This window comes from Pristis pectinata, chromosome 6, assembly GCF_009764475.1.
Source record: "Pristis pectinata isolate sPriPec2 chromosome 6, sPriPec2.1.pri, whole genome shotgun sequence".
Taxonomy (NCBI): domain Eukaryota; kingdom Metazoa; phylum Chordata; class Chondrichthyes; order Rhinopristiformes; family Pristidae; genus Pristis; species Pristis pectinata.
The window spans coordinates 16,966,042-16,986,780 of NC_067410.1; the positions used below are offsets into that span (position 1 = coordinate 16,966,042).

General features: G+C 39.1%; 1 protein-coding gene across 1 annotated transcript in view; it reads left to right on the top strand.

Moving 5' to 3' along the window:
- The window catches only part of atp2b2 (ATPase plasma membrane Ca2+ transporting 2), a 604,494-nt gene that overhangs the window by 49,172 nt on the left and 534,583 nt on the right, over window positions 1-20,739 (top strand). The window lies entirely within an intron of this gene.

Consider the following 20,739-nt stretch of genomic DNA (forward strand, 5'->3'; position numbering starts at 1 on the left):
CCATTAAAAGATTGTACCATGTTTACACTTGGTCTCCAGAGGATTCAGCTTATCATTCTTGTAAGTGCAGCATACATCAGCCTTACTATAAACGCCCCATCTGTTCATGCTGCATTTCAGAGGAAATGTGAGGTGATCTTCCAACTGCTGTCACAGCTCTCTAGATTTTCTATACTGGTGCTTCGTTTGACATAAATAGTGTGTCAAAGTGAATAAAGGAGTTTGATAAAATAGTAGGATGGATTAGTTTTCCACAAAAAGTTTGATGTGAGCATATGCAGCCTAATGATGGGGCACAGATTAATATTTCATTTTGCTCAGTTGCTTAGTCCCATTGAAAGTCCACACAAAAAAAAGTTATATCCCAAACTGGAGATAAAATTTGGTGGACAGTGCTGGATAACTTGCCACAGCTTGGCCTGCCTAGGTTGCTGTTGGCAGAAGCCCGTGGCAGTTTAGAGTATTTTAAATTTCTCACTTTCAAATTAGTGTTGATTTGTGTTCTGAAGTTCTGAGACCTTGAAGGGGACCATTGGAGAAAAATATCTCCATAGTACATGATTTTTTTGAAATATTCAGAAGATTGCAAACATTTGGAGAATGAGATGTTTTGATTGTTCTAAGTGCAGATGAATTATAATTATCATTAAACCATTAACTATGGGAATCATTTTTGATAAGAGTTTCAAAATAGTACTTCACCTATTTAAGGAATTTGTACTTTCTAGTGGCCCTTTTTTTTTCTGTCCTCTGATTCCTGCACATATAATATTCCTTCTGTATCATGCTGATTATATGTGTTGTCAACTAATAGAATTTGAGCCCTGTTAAGTTAACTGTGCAAGCTATTAAGATAACTGTGCAAGATTCCTTTTTATACGTAGAATATTTCTCCACACTCAAAAGATTGAGAATTTAATGACCTGTGGATCGTGTGCTTTCCTCCTCCTCTTGTACAAGGTTTATTGAATTAGTGCATTGAATACTTGACTTCAATCATGGATTCTCAAAATTGGCAGCAGAATGTGAATTCTATAATTTATTTAAAAATAGTTGCAGTTTTGTAATGGTTTCAAATGCATTGGTATACTGTTAAACAGCATAAAATATACAACCGGCTCCAAATCTCTTTTGGCATTGGATTTATTAGATGTAATTAGAAATAATTTTCAACCTTTACAGGCATTGGTTTATTATTGTCACTTGTACTGAGGTATAGTGAAAAACTTGTCTTGCATACTGTTTGTACAGATCAATTCATTACACAGTGCATTGAAGTAGTACAGCTAAAAACAATAACAGAATACAGAGTAAAGTGTCACAGCTACAAGGAAGTGCATTGCAGGTAAACAATAAGGTGCAAAGTCATAAGGTAAATTGTGAAGTTAAGAGTCCACCTCATCGTCTAAGGTTGATGCCGTTCAATAGTCTCATTTAAGCCTACAGTTGCTGCTACATTTATTTACCAAGCTATTAAAGGATGCATGGGTGATTTATGTCTTTGAAATCTGTGATTCTTAAAATAAACTCTGTAATATTTTGCTTTTAAGGAGTGTTTTGAGAAATAGTTCCAGCATTTTAAGCTAGTTAGGGCTACAGCTTACCCTTGTAGCTTAGATTATGAAAGGATAACTGTGAATATGGCAGTTTTGTTTTATCCACTTAATGAAGCACTATATTTCTTGCAGCTTTCTGCATAACAACCATCATTGTTCTCCAGAAGTAATTTGTTGCATGAAATGCTTTCAGATATTCCAAAAATGTGGCAAGGCGCTCCAACGTCTTCAAGTCCAAATTTTTTTTTTGCTCTGTTGTGTATGCCTCTAATTTTTAATTTCACAAGATCACAAGACAAGGGAGCAGAAATAGGCCACTTGGCCCATCAAGTCTGCTCCAAAGAAAAGGGAAAGAAAAAGAAATGAGAGATGGGCTGGGGGGGGGGGGCAATGAGGAAAAAAAACTATTCTAACCCCAATTTCCAGCCTTATCCCCATATCCCTTGATACCTTGACTAGTTAGATATCTATCTATCTCCTCCTTAAGTGCCTCCAATGATCTGGCCTCCACTGCTGTACGTGGCAAGGAATTCCATAAATTCACTACCCTTAGGCTAAAGAAATTTCTCCTCATCTGTTTTAAACCTGTACCCTCTAATTCTAAGATTTATGCCCTCTGGTCCTGGACTCACCCACCAAGGGAAACAGCTTGGCAACATCTACCCTGTCGAGTCCTTTCAACATTCTAAATGTTTCTGTGAGGTCCCCTCTCATTTCTTCTGTACTCCAGTAGGTACAGTCCAAGAGCCGACAAACGCTCATCGTATGTAAGCCCTTTCATTCCGGGAATCATCCTCGTAAATCTCCTCTGAACCCTCTCCAACATCAGCACATCCTTCCTAAGATATGGGGCCCAAAACTGTACACAGTATTCCAAATGAGGCCTCACTAGTGCTCCGTAGAGCGTCATCAACATTTCCTTACTTTTATACACTATACCTCTCAAAATGAATGCCAACATAGCATTCGCTTTCTTTACCACCGATCAGACCTGGTGGTTAACCTTTTAGGGTATCCTGCACGAGTACCCCCAAGTCCCTTTGTACTTCCCTACTTTGAATTTTCTCCCCTTCTAGATAATAATCTGCCTGTTTTATTTTTGTTTCCAAAGTGTACAACTGCACATTTCTCAACATTGAATCTCATCTGCCATTTCCTTGCCCATTCTCCTAAACTGTCTAGGTCTCTTCTGCAACCTTCCTGTCTCCTCAATACTCTCTACTCCTCCACCTATCTTGGTGTCATCTGCAAACTTAGCCACAAAACCATTTACTCCATCATCCAAATTGTTAATGTACAGGGTAAAAAGAAGTGGCCCCAACACCGACCCCTGCAGCACACCACTAGTAACCGGTAGCCAACCAGAAGAGGATCCTTTTATTCCCACCCTTTGCTTTCTGCCAACCAGCCAATGCTCCACCCATTAAGTTATCCTACTTGTAATTCCATGAGCTCTCATCTTATTAATCAGTCTCTTGTGCGGCACCTTATCGAAGGCCTTTTGAAAGTCTAAATACACAACATCTACTACCTCTCCCTTATCCACCCTACCTGAGATTTCTTCAAAAAACTCCAATAGGTTGGTCAGGTAGGATCTTCCCTTCACAAAACCATGTTGGCTTGGACCTATCTTGCGTTGTACCTCTAGATATTCCATAACCTCATCCTTGAGGATTGATTCTAATAACTTTCCCACCGCCAACGTCAGACTAATAGGTCTGTAATTTCCTTTATGCTGCCTCCTACCTTTCTTATACAGCGGAACTACATTTGTGACCCTCCAGTCTTCCAGAACCATGCTGGAGTCTATTGATTCTTGGAAAACTATCACCAATGCCTCCGCTATTTCTAAAGCCATCTCCTTCAGAACCCGGGGATGCACCTCATCCGGTCCGGGAGACTTATCAGTCTTTAGTCCATTTAGTTTTCCTAGCACCTTCTCTCTAGTAATCTTAACTGAACTCAGTTCCATTCCTTGAGACCCCTGACTAACTGATATATTGCTGATGTTCTCCACAGTGAAGACTGATGCAAAATACTCATTTAGTTCCTCTGCCATCTCTTTATCATCCATTATAATCTCTCCCACACTGTCATCGATTGGTCCTATATCAACCCGTGTCTGTCTTTCACTCCTTGTATATTTTAAAAAAAACTCTTAGTATCCTTTCGAATGTTATCTGCCAACTTCCTTTCATAATTCATCTTTTCTTTCCTAATGACCTTCTTAGTTTCTTTATGCAGGTTTTTAAAAGTTTCCCAGTCTTCTGTTTTCCCACTAACTTTTGCTTCCTTGTATGCCCTTCCTTTTTGCTTTTATTTTAGCCTTCGCCTCTCTCGTTATCCACATTTGTGCCTCTTTTTCCATACAAAATCTTTTTTCTTGGAATATATCTATCCTGCATTTTCCTTATTTCTTCTAGAAATTCCATCTATTTCTGCTCCGCCGTCCCTCCAGCTAGCTTACTCTTCCAATCAATTTGGGCCTTCTTAGTTTGTTGCAATATATTCGTTCTTTTGCTCTTAATGGGCTCTGTGCTCCTAACTCAAAAGCCTCAATGACGATTAACATTTTCCTGCAGCTTAAATCACTTATTTCTTTAATAGGCATGTTATTATATGCCAATAGCGAATGAGAGCAAGAGGAACAGATATGCAGGCAGACCATGAAAAGATGTAAAAACAACAAGGTTATTGCGGTGTGTGATTTTTAACTTCCCCAATTTTGACTGGGATTTGCTAGTGCCAGGGCCTTAGATGGGGAAGAATTTGTAAGGTGCATCCAAGAGGGTTTCTTGAAACAATATGTAGGTGGCCCAACTTAGGGATGGGCTGTACTAGACCATGTTTTGGGGAGTTAGCCTGACTAGGTGATTGAAGTTTGGTAAGGCCCCTTGTGATAGGATGTCCAGAAGATTACATTCACATAGTGAGTTGGTAAGTTAGATCCCAAACTAGCTTGGGCATAGTTAACTAAAGTAGTGGTAGAGGGGCATTTTTCTGACTGGAGGTCTGTTACCACTGGTGTTCCACAAGGTTAGTGCTGTGATCTCTGTGTATGATAAACGATTTGGATGAAAATATAGTTGGTCTGAATAGTAAATTTGCTGATGACCTGAAAATTGGTGGTGTTGTGTATGTTGAGGAAAGTAGTCAAAGGATACAACAGGATATAGGTCATTTGGAAAGTAGGGCAGAGAAATGGCTGATGGAGTTTAATCCAGACAAGTGCACGGTGTTGCTTTTGGGGAAGTCAAATGCAAGAGGAAAGTATACAGTAAATAGCAGGACACTTGGGAGCATTTTCTCCAACAGAGGGATCCTTGGGGTGCAAAAGATGTCGGACAAACTTGGATTGTTTTCTCTGGAGCATTGGAGATTGAGGGGTGATTTGATAGAAGTGTATAAAACGAAAAGCAATGTCTTTTTTTCTGAGGTGGAAATGTCAAATACTAGAGGGCATAGCTTTAAGGTGAGAAAGTGGAAAGTTTAAAGGAGGTTTATGAGGCAAGTTTTTCTTTGCACAGAGAGTGGCAGGTGCCGGAATATACTACCGGGGATGTAGTGGAAGCAGATATGATCGCACATTTAAGAGGCATCTCGACAGGTGCATGAACAGGCAGGGAATGGAAGGATATGGACCATGTGTAGGCAGATGGGATTAGTTATACTTGGCATCATGGTCAACATGGATATCGTGGTTTGAAGGCCTGTTCCTTTGCTATACTCTTTTATTATCTATGTTTGAAGTCCACAGCTTCCTGAAAGTAGAAACACAAGTGGATAGGGTGGTAAAGATGGCATATGGCATGCTTGCCTTCGTTGTTCAGGGTATTGAGTATAAAACTTTGGTTAGGCCACATTTGGAGTATTGTGTGCACTTGCGGTCACCAACCTATAGGAAGAGTGTGGAGCTTTGTAGAGGGTGCTCACTGGATTGCAGTGTATAAGTCATAAGGAGAGGTTGGACAAACTTGGATTGTTTTCTCTGGAGCGGTGGAGGCTGAGGGCAACCTGATAGAAGTGTATCAAATTATGAGAGGCATAGATAAGGCAGAGGGTGTTTTCTTTTCCCCCAGGCTGAACATGTCAAATACTAGAGCGCAGAGTTTTAAGGTGAGAAGGAGGAATTTTTTCTACACAGATAGTAGTAGGTGCCTGGAACACATTGCCAGGGGAGGTGGTAGAAGCATTTATGATAGCAAAGTTTAAGAGGCATGTAGACAGACACATGAACAAGCAGGGAATGGAGAGAGATGGACTGTGTGCAGATGGTATTAGTTTAATTTGGCGTAGAACTGGTGGGCTGGAGGGCCTTTTCCTGTGCTGTAATTTTCTATGTTCCATCCTCCAATGAGAACATGGGAAGTAGGAGCAGGACTGGGCCACAAAGTCCCTCTTTGCCTCCAGGATTCAACAAAATCATGGCTGATCTTATCTGGTCCCCACCTCCATTTTCCTGCTGAAAGAAGTCAGAGTGGAAGACATGCCAGCCTGACCTGTTGGGGATATCTTCCTACTCTGCACTTTGCAACTCCTTTGTTGTTTTGTCTATGTTCTGTGGAATATGTTCGCTCTCTCGCATTCACCCATTGACCGGATAACCTCATTTATAGCTTATCCCCATGGTCACCTTGGCTTTACTCTGAGAGACATTGCCCTCCCCCATCCCACCTGCAGCTTAAACTTTTGTCGTCTTCCCAGTTCTGATTAAAGGGTCTTCAACCTGAAGCATTAGCTCTGTTTCTCTTCCTTCAGATGCAGCCTGATCTGCTAGGTATTTCCAGCATTTTCTGTTTTTGTTTTAGATTCCCAACATCTGCAGTTTTATGATTTCCAAGTTCCTACCTGTTCCCCATAATTCCTGTCTCCCATATAGTCCAAAAATCTGAATATCACAGCCTCGAATATATTCAGTGACTTAGCCCATCCATCTCTCTTGGATAGAATATCCAAAGGTTCACTACTCCAGGAGACGAAATTTCTCCTCATACCCCTTTAATGAGAGATTGAGTCCTTCATCAACCGTGTGTTCAAGATGTTTTTAAATTTACATTCCTATAAAATTATGGTCATTCCAGCCCTTGCCAAAATTTTAACTTGGTAAAACTCAGATCATCTGTGCATGGTATGTAAACATTAAAATGCAATCACCCCAGTTGAAACTATCTGAAGAGTTTAATCCAGATTAAAATGAGGTGTTATATTAATTAATATGAAATGACTGCTTCATATAGTGATTGGTAGCAGTTATCCAACTATATTAAGGTCATTGCAACTACCTAGTTAGTGTAGAACAGAATTTTAGAATTGTTACATTTGGCTAATTGACTCTATGCTAGCTCTGTGTAGAGCATCCAGCCAGCCCTATTCCCTTGCTCTTTAGAGCTCTACAAGTTGTTTTCCCCCGAGTGACTGACTGTTCAATTCTTTTCTCAAACTCTAACTCATTCTGTTTTCACCTTGTATGCAATGGGTTTCAAATCGTAACCATCTTTTTTTAAAAATGTTTTTCCTGAAGTCCTCAGGATCTTTTGCCAATTACTTTCAATCTTTCCCCTTGTCTTTGAACCATTCATTAAAGGGAACAGCTCTGTATTTGCCCAATAAAAACCCATCCTGATCTTGTCCACCTCCATCAAATCTGGCAAAATCAAAGATTGATGGGGGATATGTTGTTGAATACTAACTGGGAACTGAAATATGCAAAAAAAACTTCTTGCACTTGAGCACTAATGATATGCATGACTAATATTTAATGCACAGACAGAAGGGAATGCAACAATCTTAACTGATGATTTTGGTAGTTCTCTGTTGAGGGTATCTACTGCTAAATCTCAAAGCATGAATAATATAGCTGCAGAATAGAAATTTTACCAGTAGTTGTATGTTTTCATCAGTGTGCAAGTGCAGAGAAAATACTTTGAATTGGGAAAGATGATTGATTGCTGCTGGTAAAAATGGTAGCCACAACCAAGGCAATAAATGCTTCATTTACTGGTTAATTCTCCAGTTGAACTTGTATGAATTGTATACCGTAAAACAGAATATTACACAATAATGATAATAAGATGACAGCAGTGCTTTTTATGTGGTGTTGATGCTTAAAAATGGTGTGCAAATTGTTAACACAAACTCAAATCTGGGCCACCCCACTTTCTACCTGCAAACTCTATAGTTCAGGAACAATTCTCACAATTATTGTGGAGCAGTGAATACATCAATTGAAAATACTTCAGTAATATATGTCACTATAATATTGTAATAAAGGACTTTTATAGAGTACAGGCACTCTACCATGTAGCCTGGAAGATCCATTATGTCTCTCTCCAAAATGTAAAAGTGTACCCAATTCAATGCAATCACAAATTTTGTCACTATCTGCTTGGAAAGTACAAGACATTATATGGAAGATCGATTAATAATTTATTAACCATAGTTAGTTTCCAAAATAACACGTGTTGTAAGGAGCAGTATATATGAAGCTGTTTATTCGACTTAAGTGCTACTGTTATTGGATGCACGAATGTTTCACCTCCTCTTGCACTACAAAATATTTATAGATTTTTAACACATCATCTGTATTGAGAAAGCTTTCTGACACATATCTAAACACAATCATTTTATTCCTCTCTGTGCCTCAGTTTATGCTCAATGGCAGCACGTTTTAAGTGCCATCTGTTTATATCTCTGTTCTTTTATTTTGGAATTTTGTCCCTTTGCAAAAAACCCAATGTACAAATACTCTATTTCTGCTGAATATATTATCTCCCATGGCACGAGTGTAAAAATATTATTAAATTTTCTTTAAGCTTGAATTTACTTGGCTTTTTCTAATAAATTCACGTTGCAGAATCCACAATGAAGCTTCCATTTGATTCATCCCGCATATGATTTTGTTCATGTTAAATTTTGTGGGATTTACTTCAAAGAATATTTTTACTTTTAGACTTTATGCTTTCCCTTGAGTGCAGGTTAATTGTTCTCATGGACATATTATCTTCCAGTCCATGATAAGGTTTACTTTTTTGTACTTCCAGCCTCTATTCATAACCATGATCATACAAAACATGGTAACTAATTTTACTTGGTGACCAGTGTGGTCTGTGGTGATTTGTTTTCTGCCTTTTAACATTTGCTTCTTTCATTTGAAGAATCACCTGTCACTTTTTAACTTTATTGAATAACTCCTGTGTGGTATTATGAAATGAGATCCATGCCCAACTACAACATTTTGTACGTGCAGGGAATAATTGTACCATAACTTATCAGGTGGAAATCCCATGAAATTGGCTGCAATGTGAGTTTTGCACTTGCTAAATGTGGCTCTCCATTTAAAGGAAAGTAAAATTGGAAATGGCACAAACTGGAACTGTGCCTGATCTAAGTTTATTTTAAAATGATCCCCTATTCTTTGTTTAAACATATTAAATAAGAATTTCTTAAAATGGGATTCATTAACATTTGAGAAATGTGTCCTTTTCTTCCCAATTCTCTTTGTGATGGACACATTTATTGTCAACTGCATGAATCATTACCTGGAATTTCCACTTAACTACAGTTTTTTTTAGTGCAATTTGATCAGTAATAGCATAACCAATGCAAAAGTTTGTGGAATTTTGAAGGAGATTAGTAGCAATCTTGGAATGCTACCTAATAAGAATGGGATTTAGACTACAAAGTTGTGGCTCTGATAATGTACAATGAAGCTTTTGACAATGGTGGAAAAAATACCATAATTGAGTCATTTAAAGTGTGAGCTCTTCATTGAGGTAATTGGTGTAATTCACAGCTATCCTGTAAATTCACTGTTTTGTAACTTATTTAAAAAACAGTGTTTTTTTAGATAACTTTTATTGATAAAGTTGAAAAATGCCAAACTCTGCAATGAATTGTAGCTCTTTAGATTTACTAATTTAATATGAATTGATGCTGAACCCTGGTGTTCAGGAAAGAAAACAAATTGACTTGGTTTCACTTTAGAACTGACAGTATGACTGAGGCTATATGCCTACTCACTCTTACATTATTGTACTTTCATAACTGAGACTTGGGTTTGGGCCCAATACAAGAGAATTGCTCTAAAGTCTGCTGGTTATACGAGTCGGACATTAAATGCAGAATTAATCTAATTCCAAGTGGGCATACAGTCATGGCAATGTATTACTCACAAATTAGCATCAATACAGACAGTGAGGTTACCTGAAATGGAGAAGAAAATTACCCTCAGTGTCATAGTGTAAGTAGTACTCAGGCTAGGGTTCAGCCACATGAAGAGCAGAGTGGACGTCCACAGTCAAATGCAAGGTAAGCACCCTGCAAAAAGTAACGTATTCAGATGAGGAAGTTGATGAGTCACAAGATTTGAATTATTTGAAGTATCGTTAAATAATTCTGGTTCTAACTTTCTCAGATTTGGAAAATACTACCTTGGAAGGAGCATGGAAGCGGAGGCAATTATCCCTTTCAAAAGGGAATTGAAGTAAAAATTTTGCAGGGCTATGGGGAGATAACAGGTTTGTGAGGCTCATTGGATAACTCTTTCAAAGAGCCAGTAGAGGCATGTTGGAATTAGTGGCTTCCTTGTGTGCTGCTTCATTCTTTGACTTCTTAAAACAAAAGGGAAGATGAGAGCATGAGTAAATGAAGTCGTGTGTTACTCTATTCTGCATAATGATGTGTTTTTAAATCAAGGTAATTTCTCAGGACACATAGGAGCATTTTATAGGAAATATAACACCTTTTTAAGTATTATTTCCTTCTGGAATTCCCAACGAAAGATCCTGGTCTAATTTTATTTTTTGCTCCTGCACGTTGCATCCTGTCACTGCAGTACTCCTTAATATAACTCGAATGCTGAACAGCCATCTGGCTTAAATCTGGGATCTGAATCTATGATGAGAATTTAGATAAATTGTTCAGTGGCAAGTAAGTGAGAAGAAACAGAGCTTGCATTTATGAAGTGATTAGGAACGTTGTCCTCTTCTAGAAATGAGTGAAATATTTCTTGGGAAATCTGCTGGAATGAAATGTTTCTTTGGAACAGATTTTTCATTTTATTGCTGATGAGATTGACTCCTAATTGCACCCTGAAATAGTCAAGCATATCACTCAGTTGTATCATGACTGCTTTGTTAAAATAAAAAAATCAGACGGTATTGAGTACTGACCTGACTAATGAATTCGGACTCGACAGCCATTTTCAGTGCAACCTTGCAAAATCTTGCTCACAAACTTCTTTGCCCAAATTGGGAGAGCTGTCCCATAGATAAGACCAGATGTGGTTGTGCTCATGAAATTGTACCGTACTGACAATGTGCTTGATTCCTCCAATTCTCTTTCAATGGCAAGATAGACCTGACACAGTAAAACAGATGGAATATTGAAAAGGGAATGGACCGTAAGTGAAACATTCTTGTTTAAACTGTACATGGCTTTGAGACCACACCTTGAATACTACGTATAGTTTTGGTCTCCTTATTTGGTGAGGGATGTACTTGTATTGGAGGCAGATCAGAGAAAGTTCATGGTTGATTCTTGGGATAAAGGCTGTGTCTTGACGAGCTGGTAGACTTGTAGAACGTAGAACAGAGAACACTACAGCACAGTACAGGCTCTTTGGCCCACAATGTTGTGCTGACACTTTATCCTGCTCTAAATCTATCTAACCCTTCCCTCCCACATCGCCCCCTATTTTTCTATCATTCATGTTTCTATCTAAGAGTCTCTTAAATGTTCCTAATATATCTGCCCCAACAACCTCTGCTGGCAGTGCGTTCCACATACCCACCACTCTCTGTGTATATTTTAAAAAAAACTTACCCCTGACATCCCCCTTTATACCTTCCTCCAATCACCTTAAAATTATGTCCCCTCATGTTAGCCATTGTCGCCCTGGGGAAAAAGTCTCTGACTGTCCACTCGATCTATGCCTCTTATCTTGTACACCTCTATCAAGTCACTTCTAATCCTCCTCCTCTCCAAAGAGAAAAGCCCTAGCTCGCTCAACCTATCCTCATAAGACATGCTCTCCAATCCAGGCAACATCCTGGTAAATCTCCTCTGCACCCTCTCTAAAGCTTCCACATCCTTCCTATAATGAGGCGACTAGAACGGAACACAATACTTCAAGTGTGGTCTAACCAGAGTTCTATAGAGCTGCAACATCACCTCGTGGCTCTTGAACTGAATACCCCGACTCATGAAGGCCAACACACCATATGCTTTAACAACCCTATCGACCGGCACAGCAGCCTTGAGGGATCTCGTTACGTGGACCCCAAGATCCCTCTGTTCCTCCACACTGCTAAGAGTCCTGCCATTAACCTTGTATTCTGCCTTCATATTTGATCTCGTGAAGTGTATCACTTCACACTTATCCAGGTTGAACTCCATCTGTCACTTCTCAGTCCAGCCCTGCATTCTATCAATATCCTGTCATAATCTACAGCAACCTTCTACACGATCCACAACACCACCAACCTTTATCATCAGCAAATTTACTAACCCACCCTTCCACATCCTCATCCGAGTCATTTATAAAAATCGTAAAGGGCAGGGGTCCCAGAGCAGATCCCTGTAGAACACCACTGGTCACTGACCTCCAGGCAGAATACGCTCCATCTACCACCACCTTCTGTCTTCTATGGGTGAGCCGATTCTGAATCCACACAGCCAAGTTTACCTGGATCCCATGCCTCCTGACTTTCTGAATAAGCTTTCCACGAGGAACCTTACCCAAATGCCTTCTGTGTACACCACATCCACTGCTCTATCTTCAGCAATGTGCTTTGTCACATTGTACTCATTAGAATGTAGGAGAATGATAGAACCTTGCATATTTCAAAAAGATCACCCAAGGCAAGTGGACAAGGCAGATCCTGAGAGGATATTTTCCCTGATAAAGGAATCTCAGACTGGAGCATAGTTTGAGTCAAGTGTCACCCATCCCATTTAAGAAGTATATACGAGAAACATTTTTCTCTGACAGTCATGAATCTTTGGAATTCTTTGCTCTTGAAAGGCCTGCAGATTCAATGAATATATTAAAGGCTAAGATAGGCAGATTTTGTCTTTGGAGAGTTGAGAGTGATGGGGAACAAGCAGGAAAGTGGAGCGAAGATCAAATCAGCCACGATCTTATTGAATGGTGAATGAGACTCAGGTTTTCATATGGTTCCAGTTGTGCTCCTATTTCTTATGTTCTTATCTCCGAGACAGTCTAACCACCTACTTTAGATATTCACTGGCTATCTCCCCACCATCGACATCTGGGGGTTACCATTTATTAGAAACTCTACTTGACTGGTCACAATAAATACTGTTGCAAGAAGAGTAGGTCAAAGTTTAGGTATCCTGTGGTGAGTGACAACCTAATAGCACCCTTGAAAGGTGGACAGACTCAAATCATCTACAAGGTCCAAGATGGGAGCATGATGGAATACTCTCCACTTGCCCTGCAAAGTGCAGCCTGAACAATACTCAGAAAGCTCAACGCCATCCGACTGATCAACCGGTGTACTTTGGCAGCAGTGTGTACTAACTCCAAAATGTATTGGAGCTACATGCCATGAGTATTGCAATAGTATCTCCCAAATCTGTGACCTCCACCAGCAAGAAGTGTTAAGGTAGCAGGTGCATGGAAACAGCACCACTTGTGGATTCCCCTCAAATTTGCATGCCATCCTAACTTGGAAGTTATTGACGTTCCTTCATCAACACTTTTGGTCTAAGTCTGGAACTCCCTACCCAACAGCATTGTCGGAGTTCCCTCACCAGAAGGACTGCAGTGGTCCAAGATGGAGGCCCACCATCATCTTCACTGGCCCAATTATGGTTGGGCAATAAATGTTGGCCCAATCAACAATGCTCACTTCTTGAAAACTGAGTAAATAATTTGAAATTCAAGGAAATGTCAGTATCTTACTCTGGAATGCATACTGACAGCAAAAGATGATATTTAATTAAGACTTGTTGAACCATTCAATACTGGAATTATCAGGTACAGCACTAATGGCATTGTGCAGGCTTGAGTCTTGGCTCTCTGCCTTGTAACAAGTAAATAGTATTTTTTTGAGATGTAAGTCTTCAAGAAGGTTGTTGCACGATGTATTGAAATATCAGATGATGCTCATTATGTGAAGAAGTTGCTGGACCAGGCAGTATCATGACATGTTGTCATCATGAATTCCGATTGATTAAACAGTACATCAAATGGACATAAACCAAGAATCATAATCTGTGCTCGGTAAGAATAAAAAAAATTCCATAATTTTGTAGCACTATTCCAACAAATTTTCATTCGAGTACCAGTGGAAGAGATGGAAAGATTATGAAACTTGGAGTTGTATTCTGATAGACACTGCCATTGCAAAATAAAGTATAAAAGATCAAGTGGGATTGACTTGTGGATCTGGAAATGTCTTCCATTGAGTTTGAAAGTTAAAATAAGTTGACGAAAAAAAGATGCTTTGGTTTCTTTGATCTTGTGGTTTGTGCAATGTTGGGGAAATCTGTGACCATCGTCCACCTCTTGCTGCCGTGATGTGGTAGGTAGAACATTTCTGGTCCTTTCTGTGCAGCAGTGATGCCCTAATAATATAATTTGGATAATATGGTCTTCTTATGATATTGCTGCTGTTGTCATTGTCTATGCTAGAGATTCCAGAACTGGGAAGTGATGTATAGATAATTGCAGAGAGATGCTGATGGGTGCTGAAGCAACAATAAGCTGGTAGTGGGAAGGACAAACATTTAGTTAAGAGCAGATAGCTTCATTTTTATGTTGCCAAGCCTACTAAGTGTATATCATTTTGAAACTGAACCAATGTGGATGTTGAAGCCATGAATTCTGACGTCTACTCAAATTGTTATTTAATAGTTTATTATGCTTCACTCTGGGTAGACTAGAAGCTGACTGTTTCAATGATCTTTATTGATCATAAAGATGATAATTAGGTTATTTCCAGGTGAGATTTTATATGTACACAATGGCACTGAAATCAATTGCAAAAGCTTAACTGAATCTTCCTGTTTTTTGAAACTTACCCTTGGATGAATTCTAATGATCAGTTGTAGGTTCCGTATGTGTTTAAAATGCTGTTGTTGTGCTAAACCTGGCTGTAAATTGGCTAAACTAGCAGGCCAGTAGAATTGGAAAATGTGGATGAGGATTTAGATAGAACACTTCTGTGAATTTAAACTCTGCAGGGGCAATGCCAAATTAAATTTGTGGATTTTGCTTTTGGATGGGGGAGTTGCTCTTCTGACCAGAGGCTAATACTAAAGTTAGACTTATAAATACAAGGCTGTGACACAGTGAGATTTTATCGGAGCTAAAATCTGTGAGTAGCATGCTGAAAATAGGAGATTAGAAATGCTGGAGGAGACAGCTTGTTCAAGTCAAGTAGGATGACCCATTACTTGCCTGTTCTTAGCATTTTTTTTTCAATTTGCAAAGATAAATTGTCCTTGAGCAAATTGATTTATTAATGTCACCAAGGTACAGTGGAGAAACTGTTTTGCATGCCATCCATATAGATCATTCCATCCTTATCAGTGCATTGAGGTTGTACAAGGGAAAACAATAACAGAATGTAGAATAAAGTGATAAAGTTACAGAGAGTGCGGTGCAGGTAGACAATAAGGTGCCAGGCCATAACAAGGTAGATTGAGGTCGAGAGTCCATTGTATTGTACTAGGGAACCGTTCAATAGTCTTATAATAGTGGGATAGAAGCTGTCCTGGTGCGGAGACTGGTTTCTGTGACATGCTGAGCTGTGTCCTCAACTCTGCAGTTTCTTGCCATACCAAGCTGTGATGCATTATGATGGGATTCTTTCTGTGATGCAAGAATTAAAAATTGGTGAAGGGCAAAGGGGATGTGCCAAATTTCTTTAGCGTCTTGAGCAAATAAAGGCGTTGATGAGCTTTCTTGGCCTTGGCGCCTATGTGATTGGACTAGGACAGAATGTTGAAAGTGGTCTGACTGATTTGATCATGCACATTGAGTAGTATGTGACCCATATGGATTTTTCGGACTGTGCTGCACTAATGACCTTAAGTACAGTTGAATGAATCTAGGTTCTAAGTTACTTTTTGATGGGACCATAGTGTGGAACATTTGTCCTGGGACCAGAATTACAGGAGGCTGAGACATCTTCCTTTAGATTTAAAAAAAACTTCAGAAATGAGATTCCTTTAAGCACAGTGCACAAGAATATAATTTTTTTTTGGTGTGATTTATAACCTCCTAACTAAGTTATAGGAGCTCACACTTTTTGAAGGTTCAGTTTGTAAGAACATTCAATGACAGAAGTGGACTTGCTCCCTTTTTTAATAAAGGCAAAATTTATGTTCCTTAGTTTGTAGAAAACTTTAATTTTTGCTTCCAGTGTTTCAATAATATTTTAGATTTGAAAGAATTGTTAACCTTGCCAAAATCCTAATAAATTGACATTTTGAGAATCTAGAAGCTTGTATTTGAAATACATCCCGGGCTTCTATTTGGAGATACTGCATTGCGTAAATATTAATTGATTTATTCCAGGTGTATGTTGTTTGCTTTTTTGAATATGCATAATCCTCAAAATTTATTTCTATTCCCTTGAGGACTATTCTGCCATTTCTCAGAGAGCATATTTAATCCAGAATTGTAGCTTTGTGCTCCAGATGACCTGCATTGAGATATCAGATCCAAGAATGTTATTTTAGGTCTAGTTTCCATTGTTGAACGATCTTGATGCAACAATGTTATTGCAGTTCAGATAATTCCCATTCTGTCTTGAGCAAGATTGTTGGTAATTCTTCCTGGAGCGCTATATGTTGCATATGAATGCACTTGAGTAATAAAGTATTTCTGAATTATTTGATGGATGTCTATAAAATTGGCTTTAGGCCTTGGGAATAGAGGCTGCAGGAATATTCACAGAATTTGAAAGAAATATGGGCAGTCAGTGCACTGCACAAGTACAATCTTAGATTACTCCTTTGGGAATGCATCAGTTTGCCATTGGATCCCAGTTTTCCAAATACTTCCCAAACATTTACCCATTCATTAGTGTAAGGCAAAATTTGAATGGTGATGTCTTTTCCATGAAGACTGAGCCCCAGGCCAAATTTAAATTTGTAGCCCGTTCAAGGAAGATTACTTAACTTTTTCCTTGGTGTGTTTCAATCATACTAAAAGGACACGGGATTATTTTTTTAAATGGATATTTTCAATTTAGCAAACATGTTTTAACCCACAAAATGAACTGCAGTTTACTTGAAAAAGAGGTACAATACTATACTTCAGATCCTTTTATATTTAAAAAATGCTTTCAAGGTACAAGTGTTGACTTTGGTTGTATTTTGTGCAGTTGGTAAAATGTATGAAAACACGTGATTGAATTATGATTGATGTGATTGTACATGAGATCTAGCCCATTTATATTAGGTTCTTGTGGTGACATTTCACCATCAATATTTAGTGAGCTCAGAAATAAATTTCTTAGTTTGCTTCAGATGACAGTTTTTGGGCTCCATTTAGGTTGTATTGACTTTGACAATATGCCTTAACTGTGCAAAGGTCATAATTTCTGTTTTTAGTTATTACATTGATCATTTGCTTCTCTAGTCCACGTTTTGTAGATTAGAGAGGTAGTGATGTAGAAAACTTAAGCAATTGCCTGCAATTGTTAATTTGTTAGTCTTTCACAGATTCAAGGAGCAATACTTGTTCCCCAATGCTCTTTTTGTCCCATTTTGGTAAATTGATTTATTATTGTCACATGTACTGAGGTACATCAGGAAAACTTGCATACAGTTTATACAATTTAATTCACTACAGCAGTGCATTGAGGGAGTACAAGGTAAAACAGTAATAGAAAGCAGAATAAAATGTTATATTTACAGAGAAAATGCAGTGCAGGTAGACAATAAGGTGCAACATCGCAACGCGATAGATTGAGGCCAAGAGTCTGTCTTATCATACTACGGAACCATTCAATAGTCTTATAACTGCGGGATAGAAGCTGTCCTTGAGCCTGGTGGTGCGTGCTTTCAGGCTTTTGTATCTTCTGCTCGAGGGGTGGGTGGAGAAGAGAATATCTGGAGTGGGTGGGATCTTTGATTATGCTGGCTGCTTTTCTGAGGCAACAAAGTGTAGATGGAGTCCATGGAGGGGAGGCTGGTTTCCATGATGTGTTAAGTTGTGTCCACAACTCACTGCAGTTTCCTGCTGTCACAGGCAGAGCAGTTTCCATACCTAGCCATGATACATCTGGATAGGATGATTTCTATGGTGCATTGATTAAAAATTGGTGAGGGTCAAAGGGGACATGCCAAATTTCTTTAGCCTCCTGAGGAAGTAGAGGCACTGGTGAGCTTTCTTGGCCGTGTTGTCTACGTGGTTGGACCAGGACAGGCTATTGGTGATATTCACTCCAAGGAACTTGAAGCTCTCAACCCTCAACCTCGGCACCAATGATGTAGACAGGAACATGTGCATGCATGACACGAGCAGGAGCAGCACCAGTGTTGAGAATAATCGTGGTGGAGGTGTTGCTGCCTATCCTTGATTGTGGTTTGTTGGTCAGGAAGTCAAGGATCCAGTTGCAAAGGGAGATGTTGAGTTCTGGGTCTAGGAGTTTGGAGATGAGTGTGCTTGGAATTATAATGTTGAAGGCGGAGCTGTAGTCAATAAACAATAGTCTAAGGTTATTGCTCCATGATGAGTGTTGGGTCAGGGAGATGGCATCTGCAGTAGACGAATTGCAGTGGGTCGAGGTTGTTTGCGAGGGTAGAGTTAATTTGTGCCATGACCAGCCTCTCGAAGCACTTCATGATGGTGGATGTCAGACCCACTGGACAGTAGTCATTAAGACAGGTTACCTTGTTTTTCTTAGGTACCAGGATGATAGTGGTCTTAAAGCAGGTGGGAACCTCTAATTGAAGCAGGGGGAGGTTAAAATGTCTGCAAATACCCCTGCCAGCTGATCTGCGCAGAATCTAATGACGTGGCCCGGCACACTATCCGGGCCAGATGCTTTCTGTGGGTTCATTCTCTGGAAGACTGATCTTGCGTCTGCAACTGTGGGTTCAGGTGCATGAATCCCAAACATTCCTTGTAATAACTAAAGCTTTTAAAATTTTGGACTATTGAATATTGAATACAATCATTTTTTGTTTATCAGAAAAATATGTCCTTTTTGGACTGACTAGGTTGACTTCTGCATTCACAAATGAAATAGGAAATCAACATACTGCTAACACTGGAAATCTGAAAGGGAAAACAGAAGGTGCTGGAAATACTCAGCAGGTCAGGCAGCACCTGCAGAGAAAGAAACAGTTAATGTTTCAGGTCAAGGGCATGTGGCCAATCATTGGGTCCTGGACTTCCCACTGGCCAATTGCAATGCACCATGAGAAGGAATGCACCATTAATTTTCTTGTCTTTGTCATAGCTTGAAAATGAGTGTAAAGGAGAAATAGTGTGGAAAATTTTCTTCTCCAGCTTAGTGTGGTTGTGGCACAGTGAAGTTACAGGACCAGTAATCTGGAGGCCTGGCCTACTGATCCAGAGTTCAAATTCACCATGGCGGCTGTGAGATTTTAAATTCAGTTTATAATCTGGAATTTGCAACAACCAGGCATTTGTAATAATGACCACTAAAATGAATGGATTATTGTGAAAACCCATCTGGATTACTGATGTAAAGCAGAGAAAATCTTCTGTCCTTACCTGGTCTGGTCAATATGTGACTTAACACCCATACGTGGTGATTGATTCTTAAATGGCCTGGCAAACCATCAGTGTCAAGATGCAGTTAAGGGTGGGCAACAAATGCTGGCCTTGCCAATGATGGCCAGATCCTGAAAAATGATTTTTTTACTTAAAAGAATAATTTCTTTAACAAGTATAAATTTCATCTGCTTTTCACATTATGAGCAACCATGATTGGGGCCACCTAATAAAAGGATTATGAACCTGATTCTATTAATACCATCTGTAATCATTTACTAGCTACATAACTACTTCTGTACATATCAGTTAATTTATTCATTCTCATGCCTTGTATGTATATTGTCCTGATTTCTAACAGTATCAGCAGTGCAAAGTGGAATCTGAATAGTGAGAAGTCTTCTATAAATACTGAGCCCTAGGTCAAATTTAAATTTGCAACATGCTCGAACAGTATTACTAAACTGTTTCCCTGCTGTGTTTCAATCACAATAAAAGAATACTTGATTTAGAAAAAAAAATGGACATTTTCAATTTGGTAAACATGTTCCAACCCACAACATGAACTGTGGTCTTTTTCAACATTTTACTATAAAAGTCTTTACAGAAATAGCTGTCTTCCAGCAATTATACTGCATATAAGACAATTTTCTATGACATTAAAAGTTGCATTTTGGTGACATTAAGTGGAATTTAATTACATGCTTTCTCTGAGCCGTTTTCGAAGAGTTCATGACAGTATAAAATTAAGCATTAAAGTGTGAAGTTGTCACGCTTAGCTCCAAGCTAATCCAGATCCAGTTTAATGACTGTCAGGCAGTAAGAGGATCTAAATCTGATAAAAATATTCTGTTACAGGTTGAGTTCAAGTTTTATTCCATGAACAGATAAAGGGTAATAGTGGTTGCTTTAGAAGATAGGTCTGTTGTTCACATCACTGCCAACTCCATAATTTTTGTGGAACATATTCCTTTTAGAACATAAAAGCATTGTTTATTCTTTGCAAGGGGGAAAAACAGTGTTGATATGCTAATGTTATCTCACTGACTAATAACAATACTAGAAGCAGTCATGTGTAATGTTCTCAAGGATGGGAATCTTTAATAATGCTTGTCATGGGGGGGCCAGTTCACTGAAGGTCTCCCAACTATGCCTTGTAGTGGTGTTGCAATAAATATAATCAAAGATAAGAGACCATCGACACCAGCATGTCCATCCTGGGCCAAACTTTCTTGTAGGTTTTCGATTTACTGCAAAGACCACAACACAAACAAGCTCAAGTAAAATGGGAAATGCTGGAAACGCTCAAGTTAGGAACCATTCACAGAGAGAGTTAATATTTCAGGACAATGATCTTCTCTTTTCAGATGCTGCCTGACCTGAGTATTTCTGACATGTTTATTTTGCATTGGAAGATAGCAAAAATACCACCCCCTACCCCCAAGTTCCATAAACTCTGCT